The sequence below is a fragment of the Corvus moneduloides genome, chromosome 11 (genome assembly GCF_009650955.1).
Source record: "Corvus moneduloides isolate bCorMon1 chromosome 11, bCorMon1.pri, whole genome shotgun sequence".
Classification (NCBI taxonomy): domain Eukaryota; kingdom Metazoa; phylum Chordata; class Aves; order Passeriformes; family Corvidae; genus Corvus; species Corvus moneduloides.
The window spans coordinates 17,251,793-17,271,943 of record NC_045486.1 but is presented as its reverse complement, the minus strand read 5'-3'; the positions used below and the strand labels follow the sequence as shown (position 1 = coordinate 17,271,943).

The 20,151-nt window shown below is 43.5% G+C and overlaps 1 protein-coding gene across 1 annotated transcript in view; it reads right to left on the bottom strand.

Annotated features, from left to right (window-relative positions):
• The window catches only part of LOC116449186 (high mobility group protein HMGI-C-like), a 51,286-nt gene extending 49,078 nt beyond the window's left edge, over window positions 1-2,208 (bottom strand). Inside the window, exon 1 of the mRNA XM_032120402.1 lies at window positions 2,109-2,208. The gene's annotated coding sequence lies outside the window, so the exon portion shown is untranslated. The remainder of the gene's footprint in view (window positions 1-2,108) is intronic.
• Window positions 2,209-20,151: the final 17,943 nt, after the last annotated feature.

Genomic DNA, 20,151 nt, shown 5'->3' with positions numbered 1-20,151 from the left:
GAGCACTGATGCCCTTTGCCAGCTCCAGCAGGTGCTCTGCTATACACATGGGGTTTGGGACATGGAAGGTTTGACAGGATCAGCAAAGAAGGAAAAATAAAAATCCCACTACTTTGCTGTGATCAGTGCTCAGACTTGAGGGAAGGGGGTGGACAAAGTGAGAAGACTACAGATTGTACAGTACTATACATTTCCATATTTGCTTCATTTCTTGACTGCTCTGCAATTAACTCATGTTCCTGAGAGCTGTAGGTCTCACATAGGGAATGAAAAAACTATCTTTTCACTTGGATGCTCCTGTGTCTTTTCTTGCTGTAGGTCCTTTACACGTAGGCCCATCTGTAATGGGGCAAGAACAATTTCCTTTGCTTGTTGAAAATGGCAGTGTTTCCTGCATGAAATCCCATCCCCCTGGAGCATGAGAGAGGATATTGCTTATGACAGTGGCCTCCAGACTTATAACTACAGAGCCTGAGCAAAAACTAACTCCATTAAAACCCAGCTCATCTGCTGTCCCCAAAAGTCCGCTCCCTCTCCCAGATCAAACCCCCTGCCAGGCAGAATAATAAATTTCTGCACATGTTTATTTTTAGGGTACAGCTAAACAGTGATACCAATCCAACAGTGCACCCACAGCACTAGTTCTTAATTACAATAAATTCACCGGGGAGGAAAGGAGCCTGAAAAAACAATCCAGGCAAATTCCTAAAACAGCTCTGTCAAATCTCACCTATTTTATAAGGGATATAGCCATACCTGACCCTTTCATTAAAGCTCTAGTGTCTGGATTACATAATTAAACAGTAATTTAATTTTAAATAAAATGGCTAGAATAACTGCACTGAAAAGGAAACCATGAAAAAAACCTGAGAGTGTTGTATGTCACTTTCACCCTTTGTATGTCTATTATGCTCAAGAAACTAAATGTCATTTCTCTAAGTGTGTATACTTTAGTAAATATCAGAGATTTTAAGTCAGTACCTTGATTTTAGGAGACCTGGCTTATAATGTTTTGAAGCAGATACCTGCTCCAGATTAATATTGCTATGAAACTCTCAATAAATTTCTGTTCTCAGGGCTCATTGCTGCCTGAAGTACAGCTTAATCTCTCTTGAGGGAATAGCCCAAAGTGGAGCAAAGGAAACCTGTTTACAGATAAATTAAATTTCCAGGGCACAGAAACACCCAACAGTTACTCCCAGAGACTGGAGGTTCAAGATGGCACTGGAATAAATGGCTTCCCCGTGCCTCTAAAAAGCTAACAATGGACATGCTTATTATTTACATCCAAACTGGCTGGCATGCCTAATATTTCAAGAAACAGATTTTGCAGCTGTAATACAACTTGAGGAACACCCTATATTTCACTGATATGAGGTACTGTAATAGCTGAGCAATATACCTTTTTCTGTACATCCCATTTAAAGCTGGGAAATACTTTTTTTGTTGTTTGCTGCAAACATGCTTTTTCTTATCTATAAAAATAGATGTAATAATGATGCTCCTTTATACAGCTCTGGAAACTCACAGCCCTTTCAAGGAGTTCAGCACCTGTGTTGGAGAGCTGAAACAGTACCCACATCTCCACAAATCAACCAGTGAGTAGAAGATAAAACACTTGTGGGGAAGCCAAGAGTACAACTTAGAGTTTTTTCCTGCTAGGGTGCCCAACACTGTGAAACACTTATTTTCTATAATTACAGAGGTGCCAGTTATCGCAAATTTAGAAGCTTGGTGATACGAGGCAAATATGATACAACTGTGGAGAACATTCTGAAGTGATAAAGAACATTATAAGTGTGGCAAGCATTGGGGTTTTATGGATAGCTTTTTCACTTTAACCAGGGTATGGGGCAGATATTCTGCCAGAATAACACTTTTAATATTGACCAGAACCCTCAACTCCCGGGAGACACGTTAGGTTAAAGCACTCCTCTCTTAGCAAACCATACATCACCTCAACAGGAACCTACAGGCTGGGGAACCCTTAGAGCTTCCCTTTCTACATCCATTCTTTTGTTCAGAAACACAAATACCTCAGGGAAACAAAACACCAACTCTTTCAGGGCAAGTAAAGAAAGGGTATTAAAGCAGGTTTAGTTGCTTACCAGCACAGGAGAGGCACAAAGCAAACAGGACCCAGCCACCAAATGGCTCCTGAGGCCTAGGCGGCAACTGGCGCATTTAAAGGGCCAGCGCGGGCCATGTGGGCCGGGCTGGGGGGCGCGTCCTGCCGGGGAGCGGGCCCGAAGGGTGGGAGCCTCTGGCTCTTGTGCCTAGCAATGCCTCGCACCGCTGGAGCATACCCTGGCTCTCGGAGCTTGCCGTCAGCACAGGAGCTTCCCTGGGTGTTGTTCAGCCATTCCAGTAATTCCCTGGATCCACAGTCACTCTGATGGATGGGCTGCAGCAGCAGGATGGCTCCATGATGAGATGGCTGCTTCTAAGAATTAAATGACCCTGCAGAGAAGGGCACTAGAGGTGGATACGATTAACAGTTGAATCACATGCACCTCCTTTAGATAGTAAGCCGGAGTCCCAGGCTGCCTAGGCCTAAAGGGGAATCACCTGTAGGCATTATTGGCAGAAGGACCTTTTCTGACACACAGTGTCACAGCCTCTCCATTACCCATGGATTGCATTTCTATGCAGTCATTGGATCTGTCTGAGTCTAAGGGCATGGAGTTTTTAAACCAGTTAGCACTGAAACCTGCCACGAAGAGAAAAGTGAAAAACTATTGCTTGTTCAGCAATTTTGCCCAGACTCAGCCAGCATCTGGCAAGCCAGAAGCGTATGGCTCATCCCGTAAGAGTGTTCTGGTCTGTGGGTTATGCTGCCTTGACTGATACCATATGCTCCCTAAAAGGCAAATCCCTACATCCAAGTCATTCTCATTTTGCTCATCTGCAGTGATTGGTGCTTACAGTAACAACGGGACACTGTTTGTGTTCTAAACTGTAAATAGAGTACCTGGCTGCAGTAGTTCTTTATCCATTACAGAAAAATTACTTCAGTGCATGAAGTGCTTTTGCTGATTCACATTCCTAGGCAAGAAAACTGATGAGCAACTCGAAAGCAGATGGGCAGTTGGAATGGTTAGAAGATAGAACAGCAAGTGAGAAAGCAAGCAAGCAAGACAAATGCCTGTGCCTTTGGAAGGGACAATCAAAGGGAAATCCAACAGGAGCTTCTCCTGCCACTACATAGGCAGCATCTCCCTGACATGTTCCACAGCAAGCATGTGCAAGCAGAGAGATTTTCTAGTTGGTGACAAGTTTTGCAACATCTGTTGTCACCTGAGTATGTGGAGTTACCTTCACTAGCAAGGTAGCCTTCTGCCACTGGCCTCCATTCCACCTCAGCAGTCTCAGATCAGCTGGCACTAACACCAGAGTTGATGTGGGTCTTGGAGAAATTCGTAAAGACCATATAGCACTCATGCACTCCCTTTAGCTGGGGAGCATTTCAGACTCAGAGAGAGAGTTGTGTACAGCATCCCTGCAGCTGTATTTCACTGTTCACCTCCACACGTCCTTTCCCCTCCAACTACACCACAGTTGCACTGTCGTGTGTGCAGGGCTTTTCTGTGAGTGTGGAAGGGTCATTTCACTGGCTGAGCCCCAGCAGAGTGCCCCTGGCAAATGTGAACCTCTGACAGTTTTTGATCTTCGTTAGACATTCCTTTGCCTTAGCAGATGAACCCTTCACGTTTCTCCTTATCACAGCTCTCTGCGATGGGCAGCTCTAACCTTTTGCTTCGGACTTGGAGGTTAGGGCACAGAGACTAAAGGCCCTTAAGAAACTTAGGGATGCAGAGTCGGCTGATACACTTCTCAAACCATGAAATACATAACTGCAATTCAAATTGCTGAATTGAAAAGCCCTGGGGAGTCTATTTCCTTTTGATTGATATCAATGGAAATTAGATATGTTTGTTTCTGAAAATTATAATCTTTAAGAATCTAAAAGCCTCCATTTCAGCACCTTTCCTACAACATAGCAGGAAATGGAGTCAGAGTTTTCCAAGCATGAGGCTACTGCTCTAGACATAGGTCCTCTTTTTAATCCTTTCTTCTTTTTATTTTTTCTTTTTTTTTTTTAAATAAAAATCACCAGCCGGCCTGCAAAGGAGGAGTATGATACCATCAAGTTCAAAAGTTATTAGACAAATTCAAGAACAGATCTACAAGTGGCTACTGAAAACAGGGCAGGGATGTATCCATTAGCATTGCTGATCTGATGTTTCTGAACATGGACGGAAAGAGCAGAAAGTGCCACAGCTCCCAGGCTCTCCCTGAAGAGCATGTGCTTTCGCTGTGGGAGAGACAGAACACTTGATCAGATGGCCCAGTGCTCTGCTCCAGGAAGCAATTCTTCATGATCTCATGTTCTTATGTCTCAAGCAGTCTGTGTTGTGGCAGTATAAATGCACCAATAGCCTGCTCTGAGCACCAGCTTCTACCACCCTGCAGTCACTCTTTCTGCTGGAACTCTTGCAGCTGGACAGAAGCACATGGACCTTGAATGATCTACTTGCCGTTTTGCTATGTAGACTGCTTTTTGTCCTGATCCCATACATTTTTAAATTAGAGTCTGAGCTGGTTATCTTCTTTGGAGCTATTTCATTGCCACAGTTCCAAACCTGTGAATACGCTCTGCTTTTCTCTTTCTTCTTCAGACTCTTTTACATTCCATTTTTTTTCCTTCACAGCACTGTTATTGTGGCAGTGGCTGGCATGATTATTGCTACTTACTCTCAATCCCCCAATGGCAGGGTAATACCTCTTTAATTGGGTATTTCTCCCTCCCGACACTAATCTCCTAACAAATGCTGATGCCGTGTTAGATGCTGTGTGGGGATCTCTCATCACTATCTCTTTAAGCAGGCAGTTGTGTGTGGAATGAATGCACAGTCACTCAGCATGGATGGATTTGTCTGAGTCCCTGTCAGCTCCCTGGTTTTGTCACTAAAATCTTGCATTGCGGATCCGGATTTCTATTGCTTTAACTTTTTGAGGCAGATTTATCTCAACCCCTGTCAGATCAATGGGTTTTGTCACAGAAATCTATGTGACTTTGTTCCCTGTGGAGATCTGGCTAGTCAAGTTTGTGGAGGCTGATTTGGGAAGCTGAACCCGAGGCCTCGTTTGGCTATGTCGAGGGGGAGACAATAAGAACTGAAAAGAGCAGAGGCCTAACAACCAGGAAAACTTAAATAAAAACTGTAGTAGCAACATACATCCATATCCCAAGACAATACACACCCCAAGAAAGAACATTCAGTCTCAAATACATGCACGCATGGGCTCTCTATCTGCTGGCATTGTCAGGAGCTGCTTGCTCTGCCCGTGGACTGCAGCTGTGTGACAGTGGCTGAGATCTCACAGGGCTGTAGGTCTGAGGCAGATCAGCCTTTCAAGCCAGTCCTCTCTGGTTGCTCAAAACCCCCTAGAGCTGTGGAGGCAGGAAAGCCATAGGAGGCACTTCTCCTTTAATGCCTCCACAGTATATTAGGAAACACTGTGCTATCAGAGATGATCCTTCTCAAGGGATACAAGCCCAATTTTCTTTTTGCCTGTAGCCAGCAGACTGCATGATTGTCTGACACTGCAACAACACAGTGTTCCAGATAAAGCTTAGCTTTACTGAACTGCTGCATGTCCATCTTGTCTCCTTAGCTGATTCAAAAATTTCCAGGAACAGCTTCAGTAAATGGAAGTTTCCTGATGAAAAGTACATTGTTCAAATAATCTTTTTGTTGGACTGAGGGTTAACATTATTTCCTTTGCTTATTACTACTTGAAATTTTTTTAATAATGATTGTCACAGTTGAGTTTGACCATGATCAAGGTCTGAATGAACTTTTGGAACAAAATGGTAGTGGTAATAATAATAGCAATAACAATAATAGGAAAGCAGGTAACACACATTAAAGGAAGAGCCTGGTGTTGACTGATAAAGACTCAGACTTGTCTGGAACAACCAACTCAACCTGAAAGCTCAACACAGCAGGGATGGATTCCCTGTTGGTGAAACTGCCTCAATTTTGTATTTGAAGCAGAACATTTCAAAAAGAAAGGGTACCCCAGGAAAGAGGAGATTTGGGGAAGCTAGCCATTAGCATCTCAGTATTAATGAGAAACAGTGCAAATTTTTGGCCATGGGTCACCTCATTGTTCTCTTTGCAATATTCCAGTCACAGCCTTTCTTTAGAGCAGATGCTCGTTTCTGTGCCTGCTTTGTGATATTTCCCTTCTTTCTTTTTAATGGAACTCTCCTTTTGTTGTACGCTTTTCTATTTCAACTTTACCTCTGGAAATTCTCCATTTCCGTTTTTTACCTTCTAATCCTTCTTCATCCATCCTTCTCTCCCTGCCTCATGTAAACATTCGTGCTTCTGTCTTACTTCTTTCACTAGGTGATTATCTATTCTCTTTTAACTGGTGCCACTCCTTAGTTTTTTCGCTTTCCTGTCCTTTCATGTTGCTCTGTCCCCTTTGCTGCTGCTCTCTCTATCTCGCAGCTTGCTGCTAAGGAAGCTCTAGTCCTTAGATATTGAAATGGCATGTTTAATTCCTGCCTGTGATTCTGTGCTAGATACCTCTGTGTGCCTGTGCAGCTTCAGACCCCGTGTAAGCCTTGCTAAATACAGGAAACTAAGCAGGAAGCAAAGCTGAGTGAAAGGTTGCTTACTTGTGCCTGTGATTTGTGGCTGTTTAATAATCACCTCCTGATTAACACAGGCTGCAATTCCAGAAATGCCACAGTGATAGATACTCAGTATTTACCTAAATAGAGACACACAATTCCCTTAACAGTTAAAGCCAGTGTTAGCAGTACAACTATTATCCTGGAAGTTGTTCACGCCGCTGCCTGGGTGCATATCGCCTGGTGAAACACAACTTTAATTCTGCATGGGTCCCCGAGGACTAAGAAGGTGTTAAATGATCACTATTACGTACAGCTGTCACCATGCCTGCAGTTCTGTCAAACCAAGAGAATGATGTTGTAGCTTTCCTGTTTCACTTTAGAACAATGAAAAAAAGTACGGCTTCAATAACACTGCCGAAACTGTCTCCTCAGAAGTCATCTTCTCTGCTACAGCAACTGCTTTTCAGGAGGTCCTCATATTTTATCTGATTATAGTTAGTTAACAAAAAATAATTACAAGGCTTGACTAGACAAAAAGTGATGAGATACCTGTAGCCATCCGATTGCTTTAGTCCATCTCTTTTGGTACATCCTAATGTGCAGCAAGGTCACTTCAATAAGGAGCTTTAAAGTACTTGCTATTGCTGCTTTTAGACTCGTTCCAGAAGCACAGAAGATTACTTTAGTCAGATCATCTCTGTGGTCTCCTTCTGCAGGTAATGTGTCCCAAGCAGGAAGAAAGGAAAGGCTAAAGGACAATAGCAGATCAGTCATTAGTAAGACAAGAGCAAAGGCTGCCTGTTCTGTCCTGAGCTAGTTTTCTCTCCTGCCTTCAGCATAAGTGTAAACCAGTCTGATTAGTTCAATCTGCCACCCTGGCTCAATAAACCAAGCTGAGAGTTGCTGTTACACACTCTGCTGGTGTTATAACTACCTTTTTGCAAAGATCCAGGTCTAGTAATGAGGAGGTGCAGAAGTGCATTCACAAAGATGAATATGTAGCTCGATTGCTTCACCATTAACTGAGAGTCCCTGTGAGAGCACACCTCAGGTATTATCACATGTCAGAACTGAGAAGGCGACATTTGAAAACTGGTTTGGAAAGGGACTTTAGCACAAAGTGTGGGAGGCCACATTTGGAAAAAAAAAATAACTAGACTAAGTTGCACCAGCACTGCTGTGGGAGGAAAACTTGCACAATGCCTTGACTGCAGCCATGGCTGTTTTTCCTCACATTCGTGGGCTCTAATTCTACATAAAATAAGAAAAGGAGTGAGAGACAACACTACATCATCTTGACATTCCTTTCTAAGTATATAAAAGATGAGCTGTAAGTTCCTCAGCGTCTTGCTACCATATAAGCCAGCAACAGAAAATTGCCATCTCTAGAGCTATGCAGGACAATGACAGACTGGCAAAAGCCAGCCTAATTCTGCCAGTAGCAGTGTCCAGCCATGTTTTCCAATTGTTGGCTAATTAGTACAAATACAGATTTCCAAGACAGCAAAAGACGATTGGGGAGCTCTGTAAAAGCCTCAAGAGATAAATCTCAGAGGACTGTGATACAAAGTCTTTGCATGTGTGCCGCTGATTTTAAGCTGACACAAATCACTGTTGGACTGAAGGCCTGATGGACATTCATCACCATGTAAACTAGCTGATGGTCTCTGCCCATCTTTTACTGGATAGCCACTCATACCACTAAAGAAACAGGCTGTCAGCTCATACTTCCAAATTTGTGGACATTCAGGCTGAAGCTGTAAACTGACCATGAGGGCTGAGGTATCTTAGCTGCCTCTGTAGAGATCCACTGGTTCAGGACTGAGGCAAACTGGCAATGTGTGGGGAGAAGGAACTTAGAGCTTTTGCCATATCTGTCCATATTAAACACTCATTTCCATATCTATCATATATATTTATTTATTCATTTCTATACTTGCCAGGCAAGTATTTTACACTATTTTAAATTCTGTAAAACTCTGAAATATTCTTGTTAAATACCCAGGAACACCGGTTGGCAAAAGGTCACTGGGGGAGCAGAAACATCAGGATACAGCCTAAATAACAACTTCAGCAACCAGGGAGTCAGGTGGATTTACTGGTTGTGCTACCCCAAAATTAGCTTTTCAAGGGTTGTAACTTGGACAATATTGTATAGCTGTAACTCCAACTTAAGCACTTGTGTAAGGCCCCATCTTAGAATCATTAAGGTTGGAGCAGACTTCCAAGGTCTTCCCCTTGAAATGAGTGATAAAAATGAAAGAAGTCACCAAATGGTTATACTCAAGGTAGAAGCAAAAAATGAAGTTAATACTTGAAAGAGAACTGCAAGACAGGAAGTTTCCAGTGATACCAGGGAGGTTCAGTACTCTCCAGTGTGGAACAAAACGAGCAGTTGTAATTAGCCTCAGGGTAACTACTTGTATGAATACCCAAAAAAGGTCTGGTTATTTGTCCAGAATCTCTTAGATCTGGAAATTGGGTCAGAAATCAGAATGTCTGGTCAAATCATCAAAATTCTGTTACAGTGAAAATGTAAGGATTGTTTTGGAGGTTATAAACCATAAATATGACTGTATTCAGCTTCTTTCTAGTACAAACCTCCATTAGGCAATCCCGCTGTACCTTATGTCATTCAGACTCCCCCTCTAAGACGGAGCCTACAAGTGAGTAAATGTTTTATTGTTTTAAAAATCAAAATTTTATGGTCAAAGTGAGGAGCAGAATCGTGAGGGCTCCAGTTAGATGTTTTGGTAACAGCCTGCTGTCAGTTCTGAGCAGCAGGGAAATGTGATGCGTGAAAGACTCTGACAAAACCTGGGCTCACATCAGGTGCTGCTGTAGACACCAAATCTGTTGCTTTGGACTACACTCTATAGGAAACCAGCAGCTGATACTGTCTACAGAGAATTGTGGTTTCTGAAACCATTGAGTGGTCTTTTGAGGCAGTCCCATACAGAGCCTCCATTACAACAGGTAATCAGAGTAAGAGCTTCTTCAGAGAGAAAAGGGGTGAGTTCCTTGGAAAGTACTTGGAAAAGATAATTTCAAACTGTCTTTGTAGGAAAAAATCAAAAAGAAATAGTAGATTTTTATCCCTGCTAATAAGCAATTCAGTAATGGAAGCAATGCTACATGTTCCAGATACTTCTCAAAGAAAGTGGCCCCAGTCTAAAGTCTTCCAAAACAGCCAGGCTGATCCTCAGAGAAAGTGTAAATTAAACAGCAGAATCATTACAGGGCATAGAAAATTATGCAATCCAACTAAGAAGGACTACTATTGCTTTTTAGATTGGAAGACTCATTTAAATTTAATTAATCAGACCATCGTCATGTACAATTAGAACTGTACCTCTCGGTGATTCTTCTGCTTTGAGAACCACATGACCTTCAGGAAAACAGAGCTGAGCAAATTACTGCTTCTAAATTTTATATATTGAAAATTTGGTGGGTCGCCTGCAGACATGACTTTTGGGTGTGTTGAAATGGTGGCACTGGCAGGCCAAAGGAAATATCCTTCCCCTTCTCCCTGCAGTGTTAAGTACAGATTTGCAGTTGTTTGGGAGCAGCATGGGAACAGCTCTCGTTTTTGGTGAAACATCCCTCCCCCACTGTAAAAGCAGGTTTTTCACATCAGTTTCCCTGAAGGTGAAACAATGGGTCAGGGCCAGCTATTTGTACAGCCTCCTTTTAGTCTAATCTAACATTTGTGAGATCACCTGTAAGTTGGCAAAAAAAATCAGGGAAAGCAGCAATGCTGGAAGCAGCTCAAGCTGAAAGTCAGACTATATGAGCTCCACTGCAGTCGCAGTCTCAGGTGGGAACTCTGATAAAATGACAGTGTAGAATGACAGCTTAAGAGGAACCTGTGGGTGGGTAGGCATTAAACCTTTCACAGACACACAGACTCATCACCTAAGTCACACAAGAACAGGTTGGTGAAACAGCACAAAATTATCTAATTAGGAAGAAGACTATTAGGAAGAAGTATTAGGAAGAAGAACAAGTTATCTAATTCATGTGTTGTGCTGCCAGAAATCCAAATCAGAGCTTACAACACTGGAATTTTGGATATCTTAAGACGCAGAGCGGTGTCAGATAAACTTTCATCTTTCTTCAGGATCAAAAGCGACTGGATTTTTTTGTGGCCATCACAGATTCAGTCCAAATGAAGGATGCAAAATTTGAGGGTTCCTATCTCCTAAAACCTTCTGTACCATAAACACCAGCATAACAATATTTGGTGCTGAAACAGTCTCCCAGTCAGCCTCAGAGCTACATGAAACAAAATCAACACCATGACTAAAGCAAAGTGAAGAGGAGCTTGCAGTGAGCCATCTTTCTATCTCTAATTTTATCTTACAGTCAAGAAATTATCGATAGTGTTTGAATTCTCTGTACCTTAGCAATGCTCAGAAGAGAAAAAAAAATTAAGAATACATAGTGCCACTGCTTACTGAAATAGCTAATGGTCCCTTCATAAGGCAGCTCTTGCCCTAGACTTGATTTCTTTTAGCATCTAAACAGTGCTAAGAAAACCACTAATTAATTCTTGGGCCCTTGCAAACAGCCACCTTCCTATTGTAAACCTTCTTTCTACGAGACAATGAATACAGAACTGTCAGGGCTGTGTCTCCATGGGGGACAGGCTTGGTGAGAGCGCGATAAAACTCTTGAAGCGTCTCTGGCCCTTCCTCTCACACAGTGCCCAGAGCAGCTGTTCTGTAGCAGTTCCTGAGCATCCAGAGGGGTGGATTTTGCCTAAGCCACAGTGTGAATGGCAGTCTTTGCCATCTGTGATCCATGGGAAGGTTGCATCCTTCGCTGCTCTGGGCCATTCCTGTGTCTTCTCTGCTGATTAGAATGAAGGAGACACCTGCCTCGGAAGAGGCTCGCTTGGCATGCAGTGCAGCAAGGAATTTGCACTTGGATTCGTAGCTCCATGGCTGCTTTTAAATACGTTGCAGGAGAAAGGGCAGGCATTGCAATGGGACTGGCAGAGTCCCCCAGCTCACATGCACCAGGCTCTGAATGCACTTGGACATGGGAAGGACCAAGGAATATTTTCCTTTCACAGTGATGTACTAAACCAGACCCCAAGAAGAGTTGTAATACTGGGACATGCTCCTATATGCTCAAATTTGTGTATGTTGTTCAGTTTTTCTTATGACCTCTCAGTAAACCTGTTTTGAAGGCTTTCCTGTGTCCCACTACCCTTTGTCCAGTAGCAGAACTTCTCTGCACCAACTGTACAGACATCTTTCTCTCTCAGTTCAGCGAAGGGTTCTCTGGTAGCCAGTAATCCCCTGACCTTGCAGACCTCGGTCTAATGTGAAGAACACACTTTTTAGTAGCTCGCTGGATATGTACCCCAGTGTACAACTGAGCACACAGAAGTCCTGCTTCCGAGAGGACAGACAGGCTCCGGGCAGTGGGTGGTGAGCTGCACACAGATACACAGAAGGATCACTGCTCCCCAGGGAACCAGAATGAAAAGCATCTGCCAAAGGAAACCCTCCTAACTTCCTGCCAGGGCATGAAAAGGAATGACACTGTGACCGACAGAGTGACAGTGTGGAGGGACAAGTGTGGAATGCCTCACAACAAGGACTGATTTGTTGGTAATGCTCCGAAAACCCCTAATCCCCACAAGGAAGAAGAAGAACAAATCCTCCACCAAGGCTGGCTCCTCCATGATGTCCAATACTCTTTCCATATATTCATCAATCATAAAGCCACATCCCAGACAGGCAGGCCAGTAACTCTGGGGTACACATGGACATCGTTTGGGTTCCCTGTTCTACAGCTGGGGCTCCCATTCAGTGATAAACTAATTCCCTTAATCATGAGATTGCACCCTTTCTCCTCCAGAAAGATACAAAGAACAGTCTACTTACCAGCAGCAAGGGCCCTGAACCTTCCTGATAGGTTTATGTGGAATCTGTCCTTGAGATTCCAGTGGAAGTGATTCCCATCTTTCACATCTATATGACAACAATTTCCGACTGGAAATTTCTCATTCTCTGTCTCTGTTTCTTTTTGTAGGATGGCCATCAGTGCTGTAGCTCAATGCCAACACTGAGTTCACGCCACCTCCTGCAGTCAATATATGCCTGAGGAGACAGAATAAATAGTTATTAAACCTACTCTAGATTTGCTGTCATATTGTAACTAAGCACTGGAAATCAAATAAATATATCATAAGACAAGCAGTTAAAATGTCTACTGAAAAAGCAGACTCAGGCAAAATGGCTTAATCTGCAGCATTAATGAGTAACAGATTGTTCCATCAATAGTATATGAGGAGCAGCATGCAAGAAGGCAAAACTCCTACAAATTCCCTGGGACTTGTATCCTTGTAAAAGGCCTGGTTCAGGAGAATACTCAAGAACATGATTAGGGTTAAGCACATGTTTAAATCCCATTGATTCAGTGAGACAGAGGTATGAGCTTAAAAGGTTTTTTTTAAATCAAGGCACTTTACTAAATGGAAGACTATTCTGTGCAAAAAGCTCAAAGTCAGAAGCAAGACCACCTGGGAGGATGGGGCTGTCCACCTCTGTGCTGATGGACAATGCAGCCATCCTGCTGTCCCAGCTGTTAGGAAGAGGGCGTTATAGCCCTGTCTTTCTTTGACAGCCTAAGAACCTTCCCTAAGATGCACCTCCTAAGTCAGCCTTTGTCTGTGCCACACATTATCTTTTTTCCTAATGTAATCCTCAGTATAAGGATCTGACTTTGCATGGAACCAAGTGTATGTCCTTCCTCCCTGCCTGCGTGGATACAGCTCACAGAAATGTCCCAGCACAGTCACCTTGTGCTCCCTGCAGTACATGCATGGTTGCAGATGATCTGTAGCAGTTCCAGGATCCAAACAAGGCCAGGGCCACACTTCACACATGGAATGAAAAACCAGATTCTTTCTCAAGGAGCTTGCTGACTTAATGAATGCTGAGAGAAAGAGAACAGAGGAATAAACACAGCAAATCTCAAGGTCTTGAAGGATGGAAAGAGAGTCTGAGAAAGGGAGATAGTAAAAACAGACGGATAATATTTTGTCTGGTGAATACATACACCTAAACCCCAGCAGAAACAATACAAAGATATGGATTTGTGTGTGCAGCCCTGCCCACCAGAAAGGCCCATACCATATTAATTATGTCTGCCATGTCATTAGCTAGATGCTGCAGAGCAAATAATGAAATTGCTTCACAAAAGCAGTGAAGACAACTGGCCAGCTCTTGCTGTGCTTAATTCAGATTGGCTCTGTGTTTCTCATCTATTATTATTCAGTTTTAACTTACTCTTTTATTTCTAGTGTCTGATCAGGCGAAGCAGAAGTAATGTTCTCCTCCATACACACGCTATAATCTGTTCCTATTCCCTTAACAACGAGGGTCACTGTGGACAGTGCTTAGGAAAGCAGCAAAAATCAGTGTGATGGGTGCTACTGAATGGCCTGCTCTTCCATGAATGCTTTGCTGCCTAAAGCTTAAGAAGCCACATGGGGTGTGTAAAGAGAGGAGAAAATGTCATTAATTGGCAAAGCCTTTGGAGCCTAGGGCTTTCATCCAGCTGTTATACTGAGGTGAAGTGAAGCCTCTGGGGTGTTTGTAGCTGGATGGAGCTCATGTTTTTCCTTTGTAACAAACAAGTTAGGTAAATGTGCACAGATACGGGGGAAGGGAAGGACATCTCTACCATGCTCAATGCAAAAACCCTTAATTTTGCCTCCCTGGCAAAATTGTCTTGATGTTTAATCTTTACGTGACCTTTAATCAACCCAGTGGTGTTAAATCCAAGCTAGCTCAATTCATAGGTGGAATTTCTTCAAAGACAATGGGTCTGCTCAAATGGGTTTGCTTCTATTCATACCATAGTCCCTCTTTAAATTCCTTGAGAAAAGAAGACTGAGTCTGCAGTCTAGAAGCAGAAGGCAGTGATTTCATTTTAACTGCAACTAGAAATCATTGCAATGACCTTGGATGAGTCAATGACTTCCTGGTGCCTGATAGGGAGGAAGGAGCCTTGTCTGCATGAGGGAACATAAGGCCTGGAGCCAGGTATTCTGACCAAGTCCTTTGGTATTCTGGAGGGAAAGGTTTCAGAATAAGACAAGGTCATGGTCCTCCCTCATCTGCACCTTTGTGCAACTCACCAATCCCACGGGGAGGAGCAATAACAAGGTCCATTGGAGCTGAAGGTGCTGGACTGACAGGAGGACTCCCAGTTTGCCTGTACCCACAGCTACAGAGGTGTGTGACTTTTGGCTTGCATTTCTCCACCTGAGCACAGAGTGCTCAGTATAAGTGCTAGTTAGAAGCTTTCACACATGCCAGGAAGCCTCCTTGGTTTGATGCCATGGAATAGACACATTCATTCTCTGAATGTTGGGACCTGCCCAAGGATGGCAGCAAACATTTACGAGCACAGGTGTTCCTGGCAGGTGTTTTGTTTCTGAGGAAGCTGCCTTCTGGCTGAGCTGCTGCCAGCCCATCTATCTGCCTCCCCCATTGCCACACAACCTCGCCTCCCCCAGGAACTTTCAGGCAGGCCTATTTCAAACAGCAGGCACAGGCAGTGAACACATCAGGCAATTAAATGGCAGATCAATTTGACTTAGCTTCTCTTGGGAAAGCAGCCCTTGGGAGACAGAAGAATGAGACAACAGGAGACAAAGGCAAAGAGAAAAATTGAGAGGTGCAGGAGAGAAGGAGGAGAGCAGAAGAGCCAGGATGGAAACACAGCCATCAGAAAGGGCCATGCACAGTGTGGTGTAAAACCACAGCTGCAGGCGAGGAGGCATTCAGGGAAAAAAGGGACATGGCTGGCATAGGCAGCATGAGAAAGACAACACAGGGGAGAAGACATAGGAAAAAGAGAGTAAGGGAAGGCAAGAACATGACAGAGAAAAATGAGACTGGAAGGGGTGGGATAATGAATATAGCAACAGCAGGGAATGGCATCAACTGCTTACCTGGATCTGCAAAACTGTAAGCTTTATGAATTTGGAACCATCAGCAAAATATATATATATTTGTAATATCCTATTCACTTTATTTAAACTGATGGAGAATCACTGGATATTGACAGAGGACTTCTCTCCCTGAAATATGCCATAAACTCAGGAGCTTCCTGGTACCAGTATGAAAAACAGACGGTGGAACTGACAAGCAGAAGGAAAGGAAATTAAACTGGCTGGTATCACTCCAGCCAGCTGAGTAGAACACTAAAGGAAAAAACAACATGAACTCCTAATTAGTTTTCAGTTTCTATCTTTAATAATCTGAGATTCTGGTAGTACTAACCCACTTAGGAATGCGAGTCGCAGGCCTTCAAGAGTCATGAGTAAACTACCAAAAATCTGAGAGTCTTTTCTTTTAAAAAGTCACAATTCTTGCTTTTCCTTTATTAAAAAACACAAACCAAAACCCCCCAACCAAAAAAAAAAAAAAAAAAAAACCAACAAAAAACTACCTATGATTTACATGTTCAAATATGAACTTATTGGGGAGAGGGAGAACACTGTAATTAGGGGAGCCAGAGAAGGTTTGAGAGTCTGCAACACAGAAGGACTTTTCACTGTATGACCTTCATCCTGTCAGACTCCCCTTCAAGAGAAGTGGCCTCTTGCAAGATGTCTCTGCTCTTCCTCCTCAGCTGGGAGCAGTGCAAATCCCTCTCTCCCTGCTGCCAAACCCAGTGCTGCTGCTCTGCAGGACTCTGCCCCATCCTAGGGGTGCGCTTCTCACACTCCATTTACAGCACAGCAGGAGCCAGCCACAGGAGGGGCATCTAAATGTCAGGCCTTGAAGCTGCTGTGCCAAAGGACAAATGAAGATATCTCACAGTGACTCCAGGGAAGCCATAGCTTTCCAGTTTTTCTGCTAAGGCTCTGTAGTACCATGCTATGCTCTTATAAATTTTCTTCTTGCATGGCTTCTATCCAAGCCCATTGAGGCTATTTACATACACCCACCATATTTACAAGAGTGCTGTGAAGAAGCAAAAGACAAAACCAAACCAAACCGTGCAATGAGTCAGTGGCAGAAATGGTGATTAACCCAGACTCCCTGCTTTTTCCTTCTTATTAGGTAGACAGTGCTGCCTTTCTTCTGCCCCTTTCAACTGTCCTGTGACAGATTTTGGAGACTAAATCTAGGAAGAGTTAATATTTTAGTTTCTGCTTAAACAGAGGAGCCAAGAACATTAAATCCAACATTAGGGATGACCAGGCAATAGGTAACCAGTTGGGAGATCCTAGACCTGAGTGCTTCACACCTCAAGGTCAGCACATTAGAGATGCCTTTTTTCTACCACGTTTGGCTTCTCTCTTTGCAGGAAAAGAATGAAGTTGCTGAGTCTGAGAATGTCTAGTACCAGTTTGTCATACAAGGCAGAACATGACCATGGTGCCTGTTTAGTTTTCTTCTTCTTCTGTTTCCTAAACCTTGTTTCCTCTCCCTCTTCCAGTCTAGCTCCATGACTGGGACTGTCCCTTCAGTAGTGACAAATGCTTTTAGTCCCATACAGTCCTGACAGATGTTGTTCCTCAGGCCATGGGGTCCATGAAGCAGAGCAGAAATTAGTGGCTCTTTCAGGGCCCACAGGTGGCTGCCATGGCAAGGCTGAGGATGAATTTACCAGCCAGCTGCCACTTCACTCTCTCTAACCTGGAGCCAGTGATCAGCAATGCCAAAGCACTGAATGGAATTATATTGCTTGCAATACAACTAGGAGGGAGGTAATCACACAAATAGGAAGGTGGAGAGGGAAGAAAGCCAAAAATTCAAACTAAGTTAACAAGAACCAGGAGGGTGAGAGACAATGGGACAACTGGTCTGCTGACTTGCTCTGTCCTGCAAGCACACACACACATACAGACAGATGTGAACATATACACACACTCCTGTCTGCTAAATCTGGGCATCTGGACATCCATCAGCTCAACTCTATATCCCCTCTAAATGTAGGTTCTTTGGCTGCCAGATCCCACAAACAAATTGAGCCATTATGTGGATCACACAGACCTGAGTAACTGTCTGAAATCTGCTTCTTCCCAAGGTCTGACTCTGTAAACAACTCAACCTTTCAGCCTCTGCTTGTCTGTCCTTCTAAATTTTCTACAGTATTTACTCTGTAAATGGAAGGGGCACATTGGCAGAAGAAGCTGCAGCCTCATATCCCTGTTTCTCCACGAACAGAAGCCATGCATGGATTAGAGGTTGCACACTCCCTAGAGAGCAGGCTGCGCGGTGGTCGTGCTGGGACAGAGCTCTGTCACAGCCCTGTCCCCAGCACAGTCCTGGGGGGAGTGGCACCATGGCTTTGGCAGCTGTGGCTGCCAAGGGAAGTTTCTCCTGGGGCCAGAATGGAGAACCCACACAAGCACCCAGAGGAGCCTTAGCAAGGCAAATGCTCCCATCTCTCCTGCCCTGCTGCAGCACTGCATGATTTATATTCCTAGTGCACAGCTGGAGACAAGCTGGAGCACAGCACTGGAGAATCAAACCGCCAGTTCCCACAGCAAGGCAGAAATACAGGAGCTGGAGGTAACTAGAAAGGGGAGATGAAGTCCAAACTCTCAGTGAATCCTCATTTCCACTGTTCTTTGTCATGAGACAACAGGACTACACTGCACCTGCAGAGAGGAGAGCTAGCAGAAATCCTGGCTATGTTGCAGTGGCCTTGTTTAAAGCAATCAGCTCTTTCTGACAGGAGTACTCCTCTTTTTTTCAAATCATATATTTTACTATGTCTACACTGTCATCAAGGGTGGCTGCAGCACCTGGAAACAGACCAGAGAGGGTTTTCAACTATCCTGCTACTCCTTTTCACGCAATGCATGAATGATCCAGCTGCCTGCATTCCCTCTTTCTCACCTACTGAATTGCTGCTCCTTCTCTCACATCATGAAAATAATTCTTCAATGGCACCCCAATATGGCTTTTTCTCTCCAGAATCCTCATCATCATGGTTCGTCTTAGCACCGTGGAGCTATATCCAGTTTTGACAGAATTTACTGGATGCTTGCTCCCACATATCCACAATTAAATAAAAGGAGCAGATAAATATGATAAATATTAAACATGAGGAATGTATCTCCAGGTAATAAAAGCTGGCTAAGTATTGTAGACTTTAGTTGTATTCACTCACTTCTATGAGGCACTTTCTATAAATTAAAGGTTGGTCAAGACCCTATAGCTCGCGTCAGACCTACAGGTTTTTCAAAAGAAAGTTCATGGAGATACGAGACCTCAAAACTGAAGGAATATGGTAAGAACTTCACATGTGCGTTGGTGCTGCTGCAAGAAAGCCATTGTGCCCTTTGTGTGTATACTGGAAATTCAAAAATCAAGTACTCAGCATCAAGACATTTAAAAAAAAAATCAATAATTAGTTGGCTTTGAGTCTGTACATGTTTGTGCTTCCACATCTTTCTCCACAGGTAGACAGGTTAGAAACTGACATTTTAAAAAATGAAAGGAGAGACTCACATAATTGCATGACCCGAGAGCTTAGACTTTAACATCAGATTTTACAAGGCTTACAATAAAAACGTGGTGACTGGTAGCATGGGGGATTCACATTCCTTTCTTTGTGCAACAAAAAGAGAGAAGAACATGCACACTCCAAATACCCCTTGTCACCTGTGTTCTTCTTGATCTTTTTGAATTTATTGAGCCTGTCAGCTGCAATGGAAGCCAGTTCCACATGTGATCCCCCAGTGGTAACATTCACAAATAGGCTTGCAGTGTGTGACACCACCCCTATAATAAATGCTGTGGTTTATGAACTATTCCTAGGGCAGAGGAAAAGGAGCACTAAAAATTGATATAAATGACACTGGCCACGCTGCCTGGCTTTATGTCCTGTCTTTTTATACACCCTCTCCTACTTTCTTCAATATTTGTTTCTTTCTAAAATCTTTACCTTCCAAAAGTTCTATATTTTAATTCTACCTTCAGTCTTTTTTCTCTGCGGTGATTCTGATTTATTTGTTTCTCCATCCCCTCTTCTGATTCCTTCCCTTTAGCTGTCTTTTAGCATTTTGTAATGTATAATTTTTCTTCTATGTCAGGTTGGCACCAACAGAGTTGTGATCAAATCTTTTATCCCGAGGGATGCAATGTCTCTGTAAAAAGACTTTGTGCCCTGCTAAAGCAGAAAGATTCTCTCTGCACCATCATTTCCAGACATGCCAGCTTCTTGGGCCCAATTTGCTTTCTGTGTAATCACCTTTCATCTGATTGCTGCCCTTGGTGACAGACAATACCTGCATGTCCCTGTCCTAGTTACTGCGACTTGCTGATCTACGTGTGCTGGGGAGAAGCACATTGTTACCTAGTGCTGCATGTGGATCGTCACGCTGGACTGGGGCTCTTCAGTTCTGTCACCAAACCCAGATCTGTCATTTACAAGTCTGTTACTCTCTTATGGACAGAGCTGAGGAGTGTACAGCACCCAGGGACAGTCCAAACTGTCATATACTCTCTCCT